The 22,006-nt window shown below is 47.5% G+C and overlaps 1 pseudogene; it reads left to right on the top strand.

Annotated features, from left to right (window-relative positions):
- The first annotated feature begins 16,590 nt into the window (after positions 1-16,590).
- LOC120685452 lies at positions 16,591-21,139 on the top strand (annotated as a pseudogene).
- The last annotated feature ends 867 nt before the right edge of the window (positions 21,140-22,006 follow it).

The raw sequence follows: 22,006 nt of genomic DNA, 5'->3' as shown, positions 1-22,006 counted from the left end.
TTTGCCCAGAGAGAACATGAACCACACCGCAATTGGACAAATTTAGCCACTGACTAAGGCTGGATTCAGAGACTTCAACATGGTAAAACCCTAACCCCTGACTAGCACTACCATACTACTTGGCAATAGGATGAGACTCTAACCAACGAGGACAGGCATCCATATGGTGGCCAGGGATTGCACATATGAAGCACACCTTAGGTTTACCGCAAATCCCAACGAAGTGACTAGGTTCTCCGCAATTAAAGCAAGTTAAGGAACGATATCTAGCATCGATTGTGGGAGGAGCATCCACAGCATTCCCCCCTGTTGTTGAATCTTCTGGGGTTTCCTTTGGAACCTTTGAGGGGGCCGAGATTGCTGGGGTACCTGATGTTGCCGACCTGGTGGAGGAGGTGGTGGAGGCCCTGGATGTAGCCTCGCACCGTGAGCTTGAGCTTGAGGACGGTTTGGGGGTGGAGGATGTGTTTGATGTTGTTGTTGCGGACGCCCTGGCAGATCTTGGCGTAGCTGCCGCACCGGCCGTTGGGGAGGATCTGGCTGCCACACCCACCTGCCTCTCTCCTCCGCCATCTTCCTCTTCTTCACCACATCCGCATAAGTATCCTTGCAGTTCGGACCTCCCAGATATCCCGTGAGAAGCTGAGTTGAATGGGCTTGGAGTCCAATCGGTCGGATTTGCGGACAGGGAAGCACTCCTGAATGGTGATTCTCCGCTCGCGAACCAAATCCTTTCTGACCCAGAACAGCAGACCCTCGGGTGAAACCCTAGGTGGGTGGCGGCGGGGAGAAGGAACTGCCCATAACTGACCGAAGAAGGATTCGAGTTCTTCTTCCGGGTGGAGCTTCGCTTCCTGAGCCGTAGGATCCTTGCTCACGCGCCCGGATCGCCCGCCAAGTGTCCCCCGATGAGAGAACAATCCCAGGGAAGACAACAACTCGCTGCGTGGTGCGGGCTCCTCCTTTAGTCCTTCGTGGGAGCACTATGGAGCCCATGGAGGAGCCGGCCCACATGGCCGCGAGAGAGGGAGCGATCGCGAGGGAAGCGACGTCGTCAACGGCGCGAACCTCGTCGTCGCAGTCGGCGCAATCGCCGGAGTGGGTCGGGAGGGAGGAGACATCAGGTCCCCCCCTGCCTCCTTGTGATTTGGTTTTGCATTCTTGGATTTTGCTTCTGTGCTATTACTCTAACATGTGGTATCGTCGGAGCCAGATTCAGGGAGAGGATCCATGAGGAGGTGTGAGGGGCATGTTCCACACCACACAAGATCGCACAAGCTGTCTGGGGAGGGACTTGGCGCAAGGTGGAGCATGGAGGCGATCGACGACTCGATTGGTGGTGTTGGACACTTCGGACGGACCGCCCTATGAGCTGCAATCAATGGGGATACGTCTGACATGGAGATCGAGTTGATAGCGGCTGGAGGCTGCTGTTCGATAGTGGGCGGTCAGACGTGACAACCAGGTTCGACGGTGTGGTCGGAAGACGTGCATGAAGATGACGGCTTCGACTCGCAATCAGACTCATAGTCGATTGGTTATGATTGGAGTGGTCGTTTCAGACTCAAGGTGGACCAGCAACAATGGTGGCAAAAGCTATGGTAGACTCAATGTTGATAGAGGTCGCTTGTTTCAGATTACATGATTGTGACATCGCGGGCAGAGGCTAGGAGCAGGAACATGTGGCTATTAGATTTAATTATCCATAAAAGAATCTTAGTTTAGTCTAATCATGATCACTAATTAGACTTAATGCGGAAACAATTACTTAAGGACTAACCAGAGCCTATAGTCATCACGATGCCTCTGTGTTCTTGAAGATTTGCTGATGTAGACGAAGTAGACTTGATCTTCACCAATTAGAGATTTAGATCTCTCCATTGATGAAGTTCTTGATGTCGATGATGGGCAGCAAATCCAGTTGGTGCCTGCCACAAAGTAGATGAGGAAGTCGTGCTTCTAGCCCCTCGCAGTGCCCTAATTGATTGATGTTTAAGTTAATCACGAGATTAACTGATTAGGGTTACAGAGGATACCCCTCTATCTTATATTTATATATAGCACTATGGGGCCGGAGCCGACTTATAGATGGGAATCTTAGGTGTATCTGCTAATCACTGTACATGACTTAAAGTTGGTATGTTATCTCTAATTTGTGGAATTTGTTTGTCATGCAGATTTCTCTAATTTGTGGAATTTGTTTGTCATGCAGATCTAGATTCTTATTCTGAGATCACAAATTTCCAACATTCTCCCACTTGATCGAACGGTTAGCAACTTATGTTCGCTTTAAACCTATGTTCACACTCAGTACAACAGTAAGACCAGACCAATGCATCGTCAGTAGTATTTAATCCCCTACCAGGACTCCATTACCCGCAGTTCACTGCAATACCTTGATAGAACGCTTATTTCTTATTTGGAAACGATCATGCACCCATAATCAGATCCAAAGCTGTTCACAAATCCCATACTTAATTTCGCAAAAATTTAAATGGGATGAGCGACAAGTCTTTAACAGGATTTGCTAGCATTAACTCAAACTTTTTTTTAACTTTAATAACTTGATCCTGTTGACGCCATTTTTTGACACGCGTCAAGATAAACATTGAAGCGGAGAAAGATTGTTGACTTGGAAGGGGCCAGCGCGCGTGAAGTGGGAACCGGCCGATTTCGCCATTGCCGATGGGCCGAAACGAGTGTTCCAGTTTAAAAAGCGCCGATGGGTATAGGAGTCCGCCGATAGTGCCGTTGCCGATGGACCAAAGGAATATTCTAGATTCGGTCAGATCCCGATGATTTGTTCTCGATTCGGTTTATTTTGTTTAGAAAATCTTTTACTTTTTGACCAAGATATGTATTTGCCGTGATCGACTAGGACTTGTTAGTTTAGGCTATAAATAGCAGTTGTACGGGACCTGGAAAAACTGATACACATCCAATACAACAACCCTTTACAATTCCTTGCAATTTATTTTTCTTGTTGGCGACTTCGCTATTTTCTTTTCCTACGAGTTCTTTCGAGTTGATCAAGAACGCCTCACATTCGAGCGACTTGATCTGCTAGTGAGTTTTAATTTACCGAGTAAATCTGAGCTTTAACTTCCGGGCGCATCGCTGTTGCTTCATTTAGATCTATTCAAAAGTTATCGAATTCATCTAGGCTTTGATCTCTGGTGCATCACTGTTTTCTCGTCTAGATTTATTCACAATTTATCGATATATGCTAGAATTATAGGTTTTTCCTATTGTTTTATGTTTTATCAGATCTATCTGCCTTGAAACACATGTAATTGGCTGTGAAATCTTTTTAATATTGTCAAAATACTATAGAGCCGATTTAGATCTATTTCAAGTGTTATCGAGTAGCGTTATCTAAGTTACACATTCGTAGCTTTTATATCGCCATGCACGTGCAAATCAGCTGTCCAAGCTGATTCATCGTTTTCTATATCGGTAAGATCTGCCGGTACTCCTTCGTAGCATCTTACGCCTGCGCTGATCGCATTAATTAATTCTTGTCATTTTCTGTATAGGTAGAGCCTACCGATACTCTGTGCGAGAGATATTCGGAATCCCAGCCGATACGCTCTCAGATCTAATGTTTGCCGACTCCTTGTCAATTTACAGGTCAAATTGACTGGTACGCCTGGTTCTTATTCTGAGGCTTGGTGAACGGTGCCCTCAGATTGCAGTGTGTTGATTTTTGCGTCAACACATCTTTTGGCATGCCCGGTGGGACCAAAGGAGTTTCTACATGACTAAACCCACAGATGGATCTGACGTCAGTGAGGAAAATTATGTCCCCGTTGAGGAAGAAAATGTTATCGCCATAAATTAACAGGTTAATTTATGGGCCGCGAGTGAGTTGGGCTTAATGAAGAAATTGAAGGATGCTTACGAATCGGCTCCTGCGTGAGCATTTGGGCCATGTGGGCCATGTATCTTTAGATTTAGTCCAGTTTGATTAGAGATAGAGTCCACTATGGACACGTTAGTTTAAGATTGTTTCCCAAGTCTCCAGACTATAAATATGTACTCTATGGTATTTGTGAAAAGAGAACATTATCATATTTCGCAAACAACAACTCTCGGTGCACCGCCACCCCTAATTCTAGGGTTTCATCCAAGTAAGCACCATGCTGCCCTGATCGCTTCCTGCGATCAGGGCAGCATTATTCTTGCTTTTACCTTGGTATTACTCGTACTGAAGCGTTTTTGATGGCGAGTAGTGCTAGTTATCCTGATGTTCGTAGCATGGCTTTTAGTAGATCTATCGTGCTCTTGTTGCTTATCATCTACGAATGTCATGTCATCTCTGCGCGATCATGTTTTAATCCTATACTAATTCCCGTTGCATGGAATTAGTGGTGTAGAGATGACACCCTGCTTCTTTTTTATCTAGTAGATCTAATCTGTTATGGTTTGTTCTTGCACTTAAGAATTGGCGTAATATCTGCTAGGTTAGGCCTTGCAAACGGGTTGGATGATCCGGCGACGTATTAAATGCTTTGCCTTAATCTTAATAGGGATTGATCCGGGAATCGGCTTTTGCTTGTTCTTAGGCCTCTTTTCTGGTTAAGGTTCAGTTATCTTTTACGTTCGTTAGGCCTAATTACGTGTAGGATGTTCCGATCTAGCAGTGAAGCTTTTACCGTCGTGGATTAGATTAGCAAGATTTAATTGAAGCAGTCTTTATAGTTATTTGCTTTATTTACCAATATCCAGATATATACAAATCTGATCTGACACCGGGACTAGATCGGTTCTTTAAAGCCGATGCAAGAGTCGTCCTGGGGAGCCGACCACGGCTCGGACTTATGTTTCCACGTGTTTGTGTATGCAGGCAAATCATCGCAAGCACGTTCGCACCTTCCTGATCGGATATAGGTCAGGTGGCACGCCCTGCGTCTTTAGAAGCCGCGGCGTGTGCCAGGATTGCGGGCCGTTGACGAGGGAGCAGTGCCTGCCAGTGCCCCGGCGACCTCCCGGCTCTTCGTGTTGCTTGTCACTACTCGCCGGTGGGTTTTGACCGACAACACATTCTGGCACGCATGGTGGGACCTTCATCAGCAACAACGCCCGCCGCAGAGATGACAGGACCTCAGGACCAAGCACCGGTTCCGCCGGTCACCAATCCTGTCACGTACGAAGAGCTGACTCCAGAACACAAGTAGAAATACGATGAGGTCAAAGCTGAGCCCTCGGACCCAGGAGTTTTGAGTGTGGAGCAGGTCAGTGCAATATTAAGGGACCAGTTCGACATCCTGCCCAAGAGAAAGGCGATCGGCTATTCTAAGCCGTATCCAAGTGATTACGACTTGATCCCGTTACCACCAAAGTATCGGCTCCCAGAGTTCACCAAGTTCAGCGGGTCAGAAGGGGCCAGCTCTATCGAGCATGTGAGCCGATACCTAATGCAGCTCGGGATGATCTCAGTGTCGGACCCTTTAAGGGTCCGTTTCTTCTCCCAGTCTCTCACGGGTTCAGCCTATGGGTGGTATACATCACTGCCCCCAGATTTGATCCGGACTTGGAGACAGCTGGAAGATCAGTTCCACACCCAATATCATTCAGAGGCTGCTGAAGCCGGGATTGCTGGCCTCGCCCAAGTCAAGCAGAAGCAAGGGGAAAGTGTGTCGGAGTACGTGCAGCGCTTCAGAGAAGTTAAGAATCGATGCTACTCATCACGCATTACAGAGAAAGAGGCAGTTGATTTGGCAGTTTTGGGGCTCGCTAAGCCGATCAAGGATTTGGCTTTTCAGTTGGAATTCACTTCTCTGGCGCACATGGTGCAGAAGCTTACGGCATATGAACACTATTATCCGGAGCTGTACCAGGAAAAATTCAAGCGCCATGTGAATATGGCCCAAGCAGATGATTCTGATGATTCTAGCGAGGAACGAGAAGTGGCTTTGGTAGAGTGGACCCGGGGGGCAAACCCCGTCCCGTGCAAGTGGGTCAAACAGAAGGGGCTTGTGAAGGGCTTTGACTTTGATGTGGCCAAGGCAGAGCAGATATTCGACTTACTGCTCAAGGAAAAGCAGTTGAAGCTCCCAGAGAATCACAAGCTGCCAACGACGCAAGAGCTGTAGGGGAGGCTGTACTGCAAGTGGCACCAGTCGTTCACCCATGCCACAAATGACTGCAAGGAGCTGCGTCAGCAGATCCAATCGGCTATCGAGCAAGGCCGATTAATTCTGGCCCAACACACGATGAAGGTGGACAGTCAACCATTCCCACAAGCTAACGTGGTGGAGCTGTCAGGTTTTGGACCTGAGGGCCAGAATTTGGCATTCTAGATTAACATGGCGGGACCCATGCGCCGCCGTGACGAGCAGAGGAAAGAGGCCGCTTCTGGCAAACGGCCCCAGGATGAAGACGAGCTGGAGCAGCAACATGTTACCAAAGAACAAGTGCATCACATCCGCAATCAACTCCCAGCTTCTAATCGGTTTATGGAAAAATACCAGAATCAGTACAAGTTGCGCCGCCGATATGAATCGGAAGAGGAGGAGTATGAGCACCGCACAGGGAGGAAGCTGGGGAGGCGCCAGGCTATACGCGACCACTGGCATTGCCCATTCTTCAGGTACTGTTGGAATTCTGGCATGAGCTGATTGCCTACTATCGATGATTGCTTGGAGTGCAGGCCTCGGGGATGCCATCTAGGCGAGACGTCGGTGTTCCAGCACTTGGGGCCCAGAACACGTCACAACGGCCATATTGAGTGGCCATCCAGCGATGATCTTGAGCTAGAAGAGGAAGACAAGTATCATCGTCCACGGTGGTGTCCTGACGGGCTCAGCCGCTCACAGAAGTGCAGAGTGCAGCGCCTACGCAATCTTGAATAGGCAGAAGCAAGGTACCTTGACGTGCTGAGGAAAGCACGTCCGGACCTCGCGGAGCAAGTCAGGCACCCGCGAAGGGTGGAAAGGCGCCCTCCAAGGAGGGAGTGGAGCCCCAAGCAGCCAAGAGCCGATGAAAAGCCATCGGCTTGTGTGAATATGGTGTTCGTGCTCCCGTCGGAGTTTCGGGCGCCCCAACCGGAGGAATTGGCCGTCGCGCAGCTGGATCTTGGCCCACAGACGATCATCTTCGAGAAGCCCAAGGAGAAAAGTTACAAGCACCTGAAGGGATTATATCTCAAGGGCCTCATCGACGGCAAGCCTATGAACAGGATGTTGGTCGACACTGGCGCCGCGGTCAATCTGATGCCGTACTCAGTTCTGCTCCGATTGGGTCGTTCTTCTGCTGATCTTATCAAGACCAACGTAATGCTCAATGATTTCAACGGCCAGCAATCGGAGGCACAGGGCGTCCTCAATGTGGAGTTGACAGTTGACCGCAAGACTGTCCCAACCTCATTTTTCATCGTCAACAGTAAGAGTACGTACACAGTGTTGCTTGGGAGGGATTGGATTCACGCCAATTGTTGTGTTCCTTCCACGATGCACCAGTGTTTGGTCCAATGGGATGGCGATGAAGTGGAGGTGGTCAGTGCAAATGATTCCAGCGAGGTTTTGCTCGCAGACATGAATGCTTGGGACATAGAAGGGCAAGAGCCGATCTCAGGGATCGTGCTGGAAGACTGTGACCGGATCGAAGCTACAAAAAACGGACTGAGGCTGGTCTTATCCACTAGCCTCACAGAATAAATACATCCTGGCATGCTACAGAGCCTAGCGGGTTTAGAGAGGCTAGTCCCAGTGACCGGCCCCAAAAAATAGACAATCCTTGTTTAGAGTCGAAACTGTTACTTGGTGGACAGACTGTAGTTTGCTCTGGCAGTTGTTTAGTTAATGAGCATTCAGTTTCGAGGAGTAATATAGAGACGGCCGGCCCGTGCGGTCGGCCAAAAATTTTCTTTTGTCATCTCCCCATGTTTGCTGTCGACGTGGCAGACGATGGCGAGTCGCCTGCGTCCACGGTCGATCTTGTAGGCGACGACAAGTTTGGGTACGGGTTTACATCAGCTGACGATTTGGAGGAAGTTGATATCGGTCCCGGGGATAAGCCGCGACCAACATTTATCTGCAAGAAGCTAGACCCGAGCCTGCATGAGCCGATGATAGCACTATTGTGGGAGTACCAGGATTGTTTCGCGTGGGATTATACTAAAATGCCTGGTCTGGATAGTAGCATCGTCGAACATCGGCTCCCGCTTAAGAAAGGATTTCGGCCGTTTCAACAGCGAGCAAGGCAGATAAAGGCTGAAGTCCTGGAGGAGCTCAAGAAAGAAGTGCAAAAGATGTTAGACGCAGGGTTCATCAGGCCATGTAGGTATACAGAATGGATCTCCAGTGTAGTCCCAGTATAGAAGAAGGATGGCCGATGGAGAGTCTGCGTGGATTTCAGAGACCTCAACAGAGCGACGCCAAAGGACGAATATCTGATGCCCATGGCAGAAACATTGATCAACGCCGCTGCCGGTCACAAGATGCAAAGCTTTCTGGATGGTAACGCCGGCTACAACCAGATCTTCATGGTCCTAGAGGATATAAGCAAGACCGCGTTCAAAGTACCAGGCGCGGTCGGCTTGTTTGAGTACTTGGTTATGACATTTGGATTGAAAAATGCCGGTGCAACGTATGAACGCGCCATGAATTACATTTTTCATGATCTCATCGGCAAGCTAGTAGAAATTTATATTTATGATGTCGTAGTCAAGTCCACATCGGCTGGAGGCATCTAGAAGATTTGCGTAAGGTTTTGGAGCGGACTCGGAAGTTTGGCCTCAAAATGAACCCGAAGAAATGTGCCTTTGGCGTATCGGCCGGTCAGTTCTTAGGATTCCTGGTACACGAGCGGGGAATCGAGATCGGCTTGAAGAGTCAAGAAGCGGTAAAGACAATGAAGCCGCCTACTACGAAGAAGGAGTTACAAAAGCTCATTGGCAAAATCAACTTTGTCAGACGATTTATCTCAAATCTGTCTGGGCGTATCGAGCCGTTCATGGGTCTTGTAAAGATAAAGTCCGATGATGAATTTCACTGGGGGACAGAGCAGCAGCAAGCTTTCGATAAAATCAATGAATACTTGTCGAAGCATCCAGTTTTGGTTCCTCCACGGCAGGACAGGCCTTTCTACGTATACTTGTCCGTGGGTGACGTTTCCATCGCCTCGGTTCCGATTCAGAAACATGACGATCAGGAGAGGGTTGTCTTCTACCTCAGCAGGCGCATGTTGGACGCCGAGACTAGGTATCCTGAGATCGAAAAACTTTGCCTTTGGTTATTCTTTACATGTACAAAGCTTCGACATATTTTGCTCTTGGCGAAAACAATTGTTATATGTAAATCGAATGTCATCAAGCATATGCTGTCGGCTCCTATTCTGAAAGGCCGGCTAGGAAAATGGATGTTTGCGTTGTCAGAATTCGATATCCGATATCAACCTGCAAAGGCAGTCAAGGGACAGGCACTGGCAGATCTCATTGCAGACAGGGTCAACACTGGCGTGTCTGCACTTTTTGTACGTGCCTGGGCCATATTTTTCGATGGATCGGCTTGTGATGATGGGTGCTGTGTAGGAATTCTTTTGGTATCGCCTCGTGGGGCGACTTATTCTTTTTCCATCAGGATGGCTACTCCATGCACCAATAATTTAATAGAGTATGAGGCCATTCGCAAGGGGATGAAATTACTCCTGGAAGCTGGTGCAGAAGCAGTGGAAATATTTGGGGATTCCAAACTGGTGATTTCTCAGCTCACGGAAGAATATAAATGTGAGAGCGAGGCTCTTTTTCCAATATGGATGTAGTACCGTGAGTTGATGTCACGATTCAGGTACATTAATTTCCACTGGATACGAAGGACTTTGAACAGTGAAGCCAATGACTTTGCACAGATGGCTTCCGGTTACAAGGTAACAGTCGATGGGGTCGATGTAGAGGTTTAGTTTCTAGAACCTGGAGACTGGAGAGCCGATATCCTCAATTATTTGAAGGATTCGGCTTGGGGGGCACCCAGAAGGATAAGACTCAAAGCTATGAAGTATGTTCTGATAGGGGACGACATGTTCTACACGACTTTGGAAGGACTGCTGCTTAAATGTTTGGGGCCTTCGGAGTCGAATCGGCTCTTGCATGAGGTTCATGAAGGAGCCTGCGGTACTCATCAATCGGCTCATAAGATGAAATGGCTGATTAGACGATCGGGATATTACTGGCCTACCATGCTTGAGGATTGCTTTAAATATTACAAGGAATGTCAGGCATGTCAGAGATTCGGCAAGATTCAGATAGTGCCAGCATCGGTGATGAATCCTATCATTAAGCCATGGCCATTCAGGGGGTTGGGCCATGGATATGATTGGCCAGATTAACCCGCCATCTAGTAAAGGTCACCAATGGGTGTTAGCTGTCACGGATTATTTAACAAAATGAGTGGAGGCGGTACCCATGAGGTCGGTGGCGTCGAAAGATGTGATCAGTTTCATTAAAGAGCACATCATTCATAGGTTTGGAATTCCTCAGACCATTACGACCGATGGAGGATCGGTCTTTATATCGGAGGAATTCAGAAAGTTTGCCGATGACATGGGGTTCAAGCTGATCAGATCATCCCCATATTATGCCCAGGCTAATGGACAGACTGAAGCATCCAACCAGAGCCTTATCAAGCTGATCAAAAGGAAGATCGATGAATATCCTAGGCGCTGGCATGAGGTGTTGTCAGAGGCTTTGTGGGCATATCGTATTTCGTGTCACGGATCCATCAAGACGTCACCATACCATCTGGTCTATGGTCAAGACACTGTGTTGCCATGGGAGATCACAGCCGGATCAAGGCGTGTTGAGTTTCAGAATGATCTATCGGCTGAAGAGTATGCAGCCTTGATGAGCGATAATGTGGAGGATCTTACAGAGCTAAGACTTTGGTCACTTGAGAAGATCAAGGAAAACAAGGCTAAAGTTGCTCGTGCATACAACAAAAAGGTCAAGCCCAAAGAATTCCAGGTTGGAGACCTAGTTTGGGAGGCAGTGCTACCATTGGGAACTAAAGACAGGAAGTATGGTAAGTGATCTCCTACTTGGCATGGACCGTACAAGGTTGATCAGGTCCTACCTGGGAATGCGTACATGCTTAAAGAATTAGATGGTGTCAAGTTTCCTGTAGCCGTCAATGGCTAACACCTTAAGAAATATTTTCCGAGCATGTGGGAAGACGACTAACAAGAGCCGATGAGATCCATCTAGCTGCAAAAGGCCAACACGTTGAGTTGGCCAGTAAAAAAAAGAGCAGTAAAAAAAAGAGAGATAGGCCAACACGTTGAGTTGGCCAGTAAAAAAAAATTTGATGAAAAAGGCCAACACGTTGAGTTGGCCAATAAGAAAAAAAAGGGGCAAAAAGGTGAGAGAGGCCAACACGTTGAGTTGGCCATTAAGAAAAAATATATGAGAAGCAAGGCAGCCGATGTGTAACCATCGACTTAAGATGTTTTTAACAGATACGAGTTTCAGTTTAACAGGCAACACTAAATGTTTTCTGAATTATTCTACTAGTTCAGGAATCCTTCTATGGCATGGATGGCTTCTGCGCGTATGGCGTCGGCTCTTGCTATGACTGCTTCATCATCTTTGTCATCGCCTGTTACTATCTGTTGACTCAAGGTGTTGATTTCTGCAAACTCTGCTCGTATTTGTTCGGTTATTTCTTGGGCTTCTTGCTTGGAGTTTGCAATTGAGGCTTTCTCCTATTGGATCAGTCTCTGTGTGGTGCGGACCTTTTCTTCGAGTTCTGCCAGTTCTTTCTCCAGGAGGCTGAGTCGCCTTATACTCGATGAGATATCAGCTTTGGCATCCAGAGTTGCCTTATTCTAGTTTAGTAGCTTGCACCTTTCAGCGATGTCAGCTTTCAGAGGGATTTGAGAATGCCTTAGTTCAATTCTCTGTTGTGCTGCTTTTACTTCTGCCCGAAAGAAAGGAAGATGGCCGGCTGGCCAGAGCTTGACCCGAAGTGACCCTGGGATTTGGGATTCTATCTGCTCAAGGACTTTCTGTATTTCGCTGGAGTCATCGACCAGATTACTGATTGGAGCAGATAGCAGAGTTTTGATGTGTTGAAGATGATCCGTGAGGTCAATCGGCTGCTGTGGTGGTACCTTCGCTCCAGGGGCGATCAGACCCATTGATGCCGGGTCAAAGGAGAGCAAATCTGAAATATTGAAGCCCTGTGGAGATATCAGAGTTAGTTTTGGGAGCAAGGCATACCAACAGAGTCATCGGCTGATTTAAAATCGGCTTATACGATGTTACCTGTTGTGAGGAAGAAGTGATGGTCGGTCCGAGTGTGATCGGCTCAATTGGGGCAGCGACAGTAGCATCGGCTATGTCGGCTTGTTTGTCACACGCCTCTATCGGTGCATCGGGAGTTCCGGGTCGGGCTTCCATCGTCACGTCATCTGTTGCAGTTTCTTCGCTGCGAATTTCTGCTTGGACGATGGTTGATTATTGCTGTTTAGGGATTTCAGTGGTCTCAGTATTGACTTCATGAACAACTGTTCTCTGTTGTGATGGGCTTCCGGTGCTAAGGATATCTTCAGCTGCGTCCTGGAGAAAGGATTACAATCAACCAGAGTATATGTGCATATAAAAGGGGAAAACATTTAGGAAATTTCAGAAAGATGAATTACCTGGTTGGTGTTGGAGTCCGATGGACTTGGGGAAGGTTGTGCTGTCATCTTGATGACCCGTCTCGTGAAGATCTTCCTTTTCTTAGTTGGGACTCGGGGGGCAGCACCTCCAGAGAATTGTCTCCGCTTAGAGGCCGACTGGGGTGAGTCTGACCGAATAGTCATTATCACTTTCTTCATTGGCGGTGATCCCTTGCAAAAGAGAACATCAGGGGCGGATGGAAGAAAGTGGAATGGCTCCCCGTTATTTGCCATGGGTTCTGGACCATCTTGTTGCTGCAAGCAAGGTGAGCAATGTTAGCCAAGTAAAGCAATAGAGGGCTTAGAAAGAATAAGAGCACGGGTTCAGTACCTCTTCCTCGGGGATTACATATTCAGGATCAATTTGCTGCAGTAGAGGGCCTAAAGCTCTTCTGAATACATGAGTTTTCCACATTTCCCACCAAGTGTTAAAGCCGATTGACGAAGGAGTAAAGGATAGATCGGCTGGTATTGGAATGTGGAGATTGTCAAACATGCTGTAGCATCTTGAACTGGTAAGACCGTCTGGTAGATCGGCTCTACTCTCCACCAAGTGGTGAATATGGAAGTGGGGAGGGACCTGTCCTAGGTAGAATTGCCGAGCTGCTATGACTGGTTGATAGGTTTCATAACCTGGTTTGATGATTCTGGAAGTGCTTATGCCGACAAGGAGGAAGCGAGGTCGGATCATTAGAGAATATAGATGCCGAGTGCTGTTGTCATCGGCAAAGCTATCCAGCCTGAAGGAGGATGGATTTTCAAAGGCTTCAGATTCAGTAAATGGAAAGAAGAGGGGATTCTCTAGGCCTTTGTAGAAAATTCTAAACCATTTTGCTGCATCTGTTGAGTTCAGTTTACTGCCAGGGAGGCTGAATAGGGCTTGGCCATAACTGGTGCATCTAATTGGTTTGCCATTCTCGTCAGGGTAGGAATTCTTGGCTAAGCTTTGAAAATTTGGAATTTGATGCTGGAAGTAGAGTTGTGCCCATAACTGAATGAACCACCAAGGGCCTCCAGTTCTGAGTTTCCTTTGGCTGAGCAAGCTAGTGGTCATCAAGTGGAGACATCTGTATGTTTCTCCGAGGAAAAGCTTGCCTAGGCTGGTGTGGTTGCCATGGGCCAGATGGTAAGCCAAAGGAAGATAATTCTTGGTTGGGGCTAAGGAAGGACCACAGAAGATGAAATGTTCTAACCAAAGATTTAGAAAGGCAGTGTGTTCCTTTTTACTTACTGGACCTTTTGTTTTCATATGCTGGTTCATGTAAGTGCTCCAGTTTGTGCAGTCTGTTTTAGATGAAAGTTTGAAGGGGACTTCTGCCATTCTGTGAGCTGCAGGATTAGGGGATCCAATGTCAAGGCCAGTGATCATAGTAACATCCAGCAGAGTAGGGGTCATGGGTCCAGACCAAAAATAGCCGATGGTCTTCAGAAGGTTTTCATCTTTATCAAGAGGGGATAATGATAGACTGAGTGCATCGGGTGGATAGGGAATATAGCCTTTTGCTACTCTGCTATACCATGTAATCCAGCTTTCAGGTGGATTAGGCCAGGCTCTTAGGCAGTCGGCCTAGGAATTTAAATTAATGCCTTGACTCATGAAAGTGATTCTATTCGCTTCACAGGAAATTAGATATGTGGGATTTTCATAAGTTAGTGGGCCAAGACAAAGGGATTTGGGATTGGAAGGATGCGGCAGAAGGATGTCTGACACCTGGAGTTCAGAGATTCAGAAATTTACATATGGTGTCATATTTCATAGTTCAATTTATTCAGAGGATCGATGAGCAACAGAAGGTTAAAAGGGCAGGCTGAATATTACCACTTCTACAGTACTACCTACATCTACCGCTCGTAGGTACCTAGTACCTACGGTGCTTGGGGCTTCGAGCCGGCGCATTACCGCCGTCGCTGTCGTCATCGTCATCGTCGTCGTCGTCGTCGTTGCTGGCGCCGTCGAAGGCGCTGCTGCCGCCGTCGGTCTCGGCGTCGCTGCTCCAGCCGCCGCCGCCGCTGCTTTCTTCCTCGCTGTCCTCCTCGGAGGACCCAAGGAATTGGAAGGGATTTCCTCCTATCGGGTCATCACTGCTGGAGGGGGAGACGATCTCCTCTTCCGAGGAGGAATCGGCTCCATCCCAAGAGAAGCCTTCCTCGCTGCTGCTCTCCGGCTCGTCCTGGAACAGGAGTCGGAGGTCTTCACCTCCGGTTTGGGGCTTGTCATCCTCGGAGACGATCTCGAAGTCGAACTCCTCTGCATTGGGATGCAGAGGAGCGAGCGCCTCGTACGCCGCCGTAGGGTCGTACTCCGGCGTCGGTTCCCGACTCTCAGGAATAGAGTCGAGGGAGGAGGCGGAGGAGCTTGAAGAAGGGAGAGGGGAAGAAGGATAGACGATGAAGTTGGAGCCGGAGGAGGAGGAGATCGCCATGGCTACTGAAGGTTGGGGTTTTCTGCGCTACTTGGCTTTGGGAGGAAGACGAGTTTGCGGTGAAATGAGCCGATTTGGGGTGAGATTAAATAGTAAAAAATGGAAGACAGATCGGCAGTTTCACATTCTACGAGGAGCCAGTTACAGAAACGTTGTGTCTTCCATGGCGGTTGTTGTGCGTTTTAATGAAGCATCAACGGGAAGATGAAGCGGTGAAGTGGTTTTGGAATTATCATTGCCAAAACCAGAGGGGCATGTGTTATTGCCATAAATTAACAGGTTAATTTATGGGCCGCGAGTGAGTTGGGCTTAATGAAGAAATTGAAGGAGGCTTACGAATCGGCTCCTGCGTGAGCATTTGGGCCATGTGAGCCATGTATATTTAGATTTAGTCCAATTTGATTAGAGATAGAGTCCGCTATGGACACGTTAGTTTAAGATTGTTTCCCAAGTCTCCGGACTATAAATATGTACTCTATGGTATTTGTAAAAAGAGAACGTCATCACGTTTCGCAAACAACAACTCTCAGTGCACCGCCACCCCTAATTCTAGAGTTTCATCCAAGTAAGCGCCATGCTACCCTGATCGTTTCCTGCAATCAGGGCAGCATTGTTCTTGCTTTTACCTTGGTATTACTCGTACTGAAGCATTTTTGATGGCGAGTAGTGCTAGTTATCCTGATGTTCGTAGCATGGCTTTTAGTAGATCTATCGTGCTCTTGTTGCTTATCATCTACGAATGTCATTTCATCTCTGTGCGATCATGTTTTAATCCTATACTAATTCCCGTTGCATGGAATTAGTCGTGTAGAGATGACACCCTGCTTCTTTTTTATCTAGTAGATCTAATCTGTTATGGTTTGTTCTTACACTTAAGAATTGGCGTAATATCTACTAGGTTAGGCCTTGCAAACGGGTTGGATGATCCGGCGACGTATTAGATGTTTTGCCTTAATCTTAATAGGGATTGATCCGGGAATCGGCTTTTGCTTGTTCTTAGGCCTCTTTTCTGGTTAAGGTTCAGTTATCTTTTACGTTCGTTAGGCCTAATTACGTGTAGAATGTTCCGATCTAGCAGTGAAGCTTTTACCGTCGTGGATTAGATTGGCAAGATTTAATTGAAGCAGTCTTTACAGTTATTTGCTTTATTTACCAATATCTGGATATATACAGAGCTGATCTGACACCGGGACTCGATCGGCTCTTTAAAGCCGATGCAAGAGTCGTCCCGGGGAGCCGACCACGGCTCGGACTTATGTTTCCACGTGTTTGTATATGCAGGCAAATCGTCGCAAGCATGTTCGCACCTTCCTGATCGGGTATAGGTCAGGTGGCACGCTCTGCGTCTTCAGAAGCCGCGGCGTGTGCCAGGATTGCGGGCCGTTGACGAGGGAACAGAAAAGCGCAAGGATGAACAGAAAACTGAGCTAGCAAAAGCTCTGGAAGCATACAAGCGTGAATGCCTCAAGTCCTTCAGTGCTACTAGGAGTGGATAAGTGGTCAAAAAGTTTGATTTCCCTACTCTCCAGCCCCTAACTGAGACCCAACGTGAGAACAAGATGTTGGACATGGTGCATCAAGCCATGGGACAAGCGTTTGTTAACCATACATCAGTGATGACTCATACTATGCACAATGCAGTGATCAAAACATTGGGAGAAGGTCCGTTCCAAGGCTACATAGGGCCCTATTACATGCAGCCCAGCCAGATGAACTTTACTCCTATGGGATCAACAGCAACTACAGATCCGTCGTCTTCAGTTAGTCGACCGGAGGGAAATACTGGTCCTATGTTCTCACAGCCAGCTGGTACGATCATACCGCCTCAGATGAATCCCTCCTTCACCACTTCTCCGTCGATCGCTGCAACGGTCCAAGGAAGGTTTGCTTCAGAGTTCTCGGTCGGGTGGGACCCAGTGACTGGATTTGGCATGCCCCCACAATTCTTTGCTTCATCGGGTACGGGACAAGTCAATCCATCGGCTTCCATGCTGATGGCCCATCAGCAAAACACATCGGCTTCCCAGCCGATGATGCAAAGTACATCGGCTTCCCAGCTGTTGATGCAGAATATGCCGGTATCCCAGTCGACAGGTCAGACTACAACATCGGCCTTACAGCCGATGCCTCAGCAACAGACTGCCACGTCAGTACATCCTGTTACTCCAACAAAAGTCTTGGTCTCAAGATTGCCTCATCAAGGCGGAGTAAATTGGGTATTTCACGATCCCATAACCGGGGGAGTATGACATGTCAATGTACTGTATGTTCGTCCTATGGCCTAGCAGTAAGTCAACTAATCGGCATCACCCCGTCCGGTGCCTCGACTACGACTACCACCCCGCGCGCGCCTGCGGACGTGGGCACCACGCGCACCCACCACATGCTCAACAGAACGCCCAGCCCGAACGCCGACCCCAAGGGGGTCGTCCTCTCCAGCTCCCCGCACTACGCCCACGCTCTCTCCGCCGACAGCATCCCTCGGAACGGACTGCCCGACGAGTTCCCTCTCTTCGACCGCCGGGACGCGCTGAATGGGGACGACGAGGACGGCGACCGCGTCTACACGGTGGACGTGGTGCACGGCGTGCCCGTGGACCGCTGCTACCTCGGGGGGAGTGAGGTGGGTGTCTTGGCGGCCGGGGGTGGGGGCTGTGCGGAGGAGGGGGAGGAGATACAGAAGCTCAAGGCGAGGCTGCAGGCGCTGGAGGCGGACTGGGAGTCCATGCGGCACGCCATCATGTCCATGGGGGACGAGAAGGCACAGGTCGTTTTGCTCTGGGAGATCGCCCCAGCAGCTCTGCAGGGACACTGCACCGTTCTCGGCTGGTCCGCTCAAGGTGCAGCCGAGGCTGCAGCCAGTTGTCGTGGCGCAGAGGAAGGTTGTGAAGAAGCAGACCTCCTTTGTGAATATCTTCATTATGGCAGTCATCAAGGTAAACTTGTTCTTCTTCCTAAGCCCGCAGTCTCTCGACTCTTCTCCCCTGCTACAGTTGCGGCAGAGGCGAAAAGAGGGCGAGCACGCCTCAGGCGTCGATCTGGCCGGCCCAAATCCTCTGACGCCCTCGCCGGCGTTGGGGGAGGAGGGCGGGCTGGCCTCCGGCAGCCTGTCTGTGTATAGAGTAGCTAGGTTTCCAGTTTCTTCTAGGTTTAGCTTGTCGTCGGCTATGGCGGCGGAGCTTAGTTTGCCGGCGGCATATCGGCTGTCGTGCTGGCCAATAATCCCTCTACGGCGCGTCGGCGTTCTTGGCGGCGGCTCCGGCGTCCTCGACGACGGCTCCGGTGTCACTTTCGGCGGCGGATTTGGGAGGTTTGTCTCTTTTGGGCCTCTTTGTGTAAGGGGATTTCTTGGATGCGGTGCTGGTGCTGCTAGTCCCGGCGTCCTCCTGTTCCGGTCGTCGGTTTCTTGGCCGGCGGCGACGGATTGGTTAGATGTCCGCTGGTGGCTCGCTGTCTCCGGGGGGAGAAGGGGTTGCTGGCCTTCTGTTTTGAAGGTGCGGAGGTGGCTGTTGGGCTTGCGGAAGCTGGGTGGTGGTTTCGGGCTCGAGGTTCCCGCAGTGGCGTTCGTCGGTGGCGGCGAGTTCCGATCCAGGAGCGAGGGGGCTCAGGGCACGGCCCCGGCCGATGGTCTTCTCGGCGATGGCCTTTTCTTCTGCGGCTCGCTTTCAAAGCGTTTGTGCGTTGGGGCTCCCTTTGCTCTGCAGGTGGGTGGTGGTGGCGGCCGGAGCCGGCGATCCCCGGCGGCGGGGTTTTCTAGAGCTTTCTGTCTGCAAAGGGCCTGGGGACCTAGTTGTAATTTTCCTTTTCTTGGGGCCTTTTGTGTAAGATGGGTGGGGCAGCTGTCCTCTGTATCCCTGTGCGATGTACCTGTACTTGGTCTGGTCTTTGTACGTTTTTCGTAACTTGAATACAGGTATGTTCTGATAAAAAAAATATGTGCCAGTGTGCTTATGTGCATGGTCTGTTTGTTTATTGCTTGATTAATTCTACTCAGTTGAGAAGTTATTCTCTTCCCCTGTAATGCTTGTTTGGAGGAATCCGTGCGAATACCATATAATTTAGACAGGTATTTGGGTAACGTAATATGCAGAACTCCAATTAATGAGTTATCTGGGATGCTTTATTGCTTGAGATAAATGTGAAGTCCTGTCCTGCTGGGTGCTATTTTTGATTCCCTGAATTTGTCGTCATTTGTCCCTATTTGAGTTTTTGGTAAGTAATTGTTCATGACAAAGTTGTCATTCTTAGAATTGAAATAGGTTGAACAGATTGCATTATTATTTTACTGAAATGTAGAAATATGCTTGATATCCCCTTTTTCTACATACCTTGTTTTATCTAGCATTGAACCTGGAAATAAAGATTTGTCACTTTTTTCTGAAGGAGTATTGTCTGATAATTTCAGTGTACCATGATTCTCTTGCTGACCTTCATTTTTTTAACACATTGTGTGATAGCTCTTAAAATCTTGAGCACCACATGGAGAAATGCAGATCGTTGCTGTATGTGCCCACATTTGGATAAAATTACAGTATGTGCCCACATTTGGATAGTTTTTTATGATGGGCTGTGAACTATCATTTGTTTTGCTTGGGATGGAAAACAACTTAGCTTTTGTGAACAGGACTTTATTTGCTTGATTGCTTAAGCCGAACTTACTCCTACAGGTCTCCCACCACAGTTTTATACCAATATTTTCTTTAATAAAAGAAGTCCCACAGTTCCATGGGCACATCGTCCTGCAACTTTGAATAAATCAAGTCTTTACTATGTTCATTCATTACCACGGTATCTGTAGGGACTCATCACAATTCAGTTACTTCTGCATAACTAAGAGCTGCATAACTAAGAGCATCTCCTTTGAATAAGGTCTTTGTTTAATCTTTGTGATGTGCTGCAGCAACAGAATTGTGCATCCTCCTCATTTCACCTAAGTTTTCTTGCAATCTTTCTTGTGTATCTCTTAACAAAGGTTCTTCCTTAATTCTTAGGTCAAATCTCAATTTTAGGAGATTACAAATTGTTCCTGTTTTGCTATAAGCCTATATCTGTTGGATGCAATTTCTAGTGCTCGTCTGTTGTTGTGCACTCGATACATCAGCATTTTATAGTGCATCATGCCTGAACTAGATAGAGCTCCTGGCCATGTGCCTTATCCCGTCACACTACTAAACAACAGACGAAATGGCACATGGATGGACCGTGGACAGGGAATCCATTTTTAATTAGGCTCTTCTATTTTCTGTCCATGTGCCATCTACCAAATTGTTGGAAACAATAGAAGGCATGTGACCTTACGGTTGCCAACATGGCGGCTACCAGGATTGGGTCATTCCTGATGATTGACTAGAAGCATTAGTTCTGACCACGCTATTTTTAATTGACTATAATATATCATAGTTAATGTCCCATTTGTGCTGTCTTGTACTGCTATGCAAATTTTGTTATGGATGCTTAGTTTAGTTAATTTATAGGGTATTCTTTGTCACCATACCTCTTACTTTTCTGAGCCTAGAGAGATGGCTAAATTTGATTTATATATTACTTCATTTGAAGGTCTTCTAGCAGATAATATTGTAAAGAATTTTTAATTGACTCTTTGCTCCTTATATGTGACATCCAGTGGGTTGCATCTATCTTCTGTTGGCGAAGGAAATCAAATCGCATCCGGTGAGTTACCAAATCTTTCTCCATTGACTAATCCTTGCTTCTTATTTTTTTTCACATTTCACCAATGCTGAGTATAAAATGGCAGGTACCCCATCGGTATGTGTGGGAGCAATGTCGGTCTGATGCTGGTACTGGACTGGTTCCCCAAACAGAGGCAAAAGAAGATTTCTAAAAGGAAGCTAAGCGCCTCTATTCTCTGATAATCTGATTACAGGCAACCTAGGGAAGGATAAGCTGTGCCTTCGCACTTCTGGTCAGAATGAGCTACTTTATGAACATAAAGCTCACTGGTTTTGTGAAAAAGCGTTTGTTGTTGCATATGTTTTCACCCCTGTCTAGGCATTCTTTGCTTGATTCAGTTTTTGATAATCTAGTTAAAATGTGAAGTATCCCCCTATTTGCATTTTATTTCTTTGCCCACATTTCTGACATATATTGTTGATATTTCCTTTTTCTTATGTTCTCTAGTGTTACAGAACGCAATGTAAATAAACACTGACCATTTTGAATGCCTTAGAGAGTTTTGACATGGCCCGTAGAGTTCCCTTTTTGTTTCTCTAATTGTTCTTTTTTACCCTCCTTTTACGGAACAAAGTCATGTTACTCTGTTTCAACATGACTGTGTTAACTGTATGTATTTATGTATCTATCTATCTATATCTATATATCTATATATACTATAAAGATCCAAAATAATTGAGTACATTTTTACCTAAGGCCTTGTTTAGAAGCGAAAAATTTTGGGTGTAAAGTACTGTAACATTTTAGTTTGTATTTGGTAATTATTGTTCCTCCATGAGTTAATTAGGCATAAAAGATTTGTCTCGCAAATTATAGTCAAACTGTGTAATTACTTATTTTGTTTAGCTACATTTAATAAATCTTGTAAAGTTTTGGAATTTTGAGTGCATCTAAACAAGGCCTAAATATTTTTTCCTTACCCATCACAACAGACCCATGGTACAGTTAAAAAGGTGGGACAGGTGCAACAAAACAGAAGCGGACAAAAAAAATTAATAGAAGCAAAATGATTCTGCCAGTCGACGGTGTTTTTTTTTTCATCACAGGGATAGCTAGCCCGGGCTGTACCCGGCTGGGATGGCTTCCCCTCCCTCCGTGGTATGACCGCCAATCACGCTAATCTTCCATCCCCATCCATTTTTCTGGCCACCCGAGATCACGCACGTTGCCTATCTCGGACCCCGTCCCCTCCACTCTCCGATCCCCAATTTTAAACGACGCCCCCTTCCTCTCTC

Source organism: Panicum virgatum, chromosome 8N (assembly GCF_016808335.1).
Source record: "Panicum virgatum strain AP13 chromosome 8N, P.virgatum_v5, whole genome shotgun sequence".
NCBI lineage: Eukaryota > Viridiplantae > Streptophyta > Magnoliopsida > Poales > Poaceae > Panicum > Panicum virgatum.
This window is presented reverse-complemented; position numbering and strand designations above follow the sequence as displayed.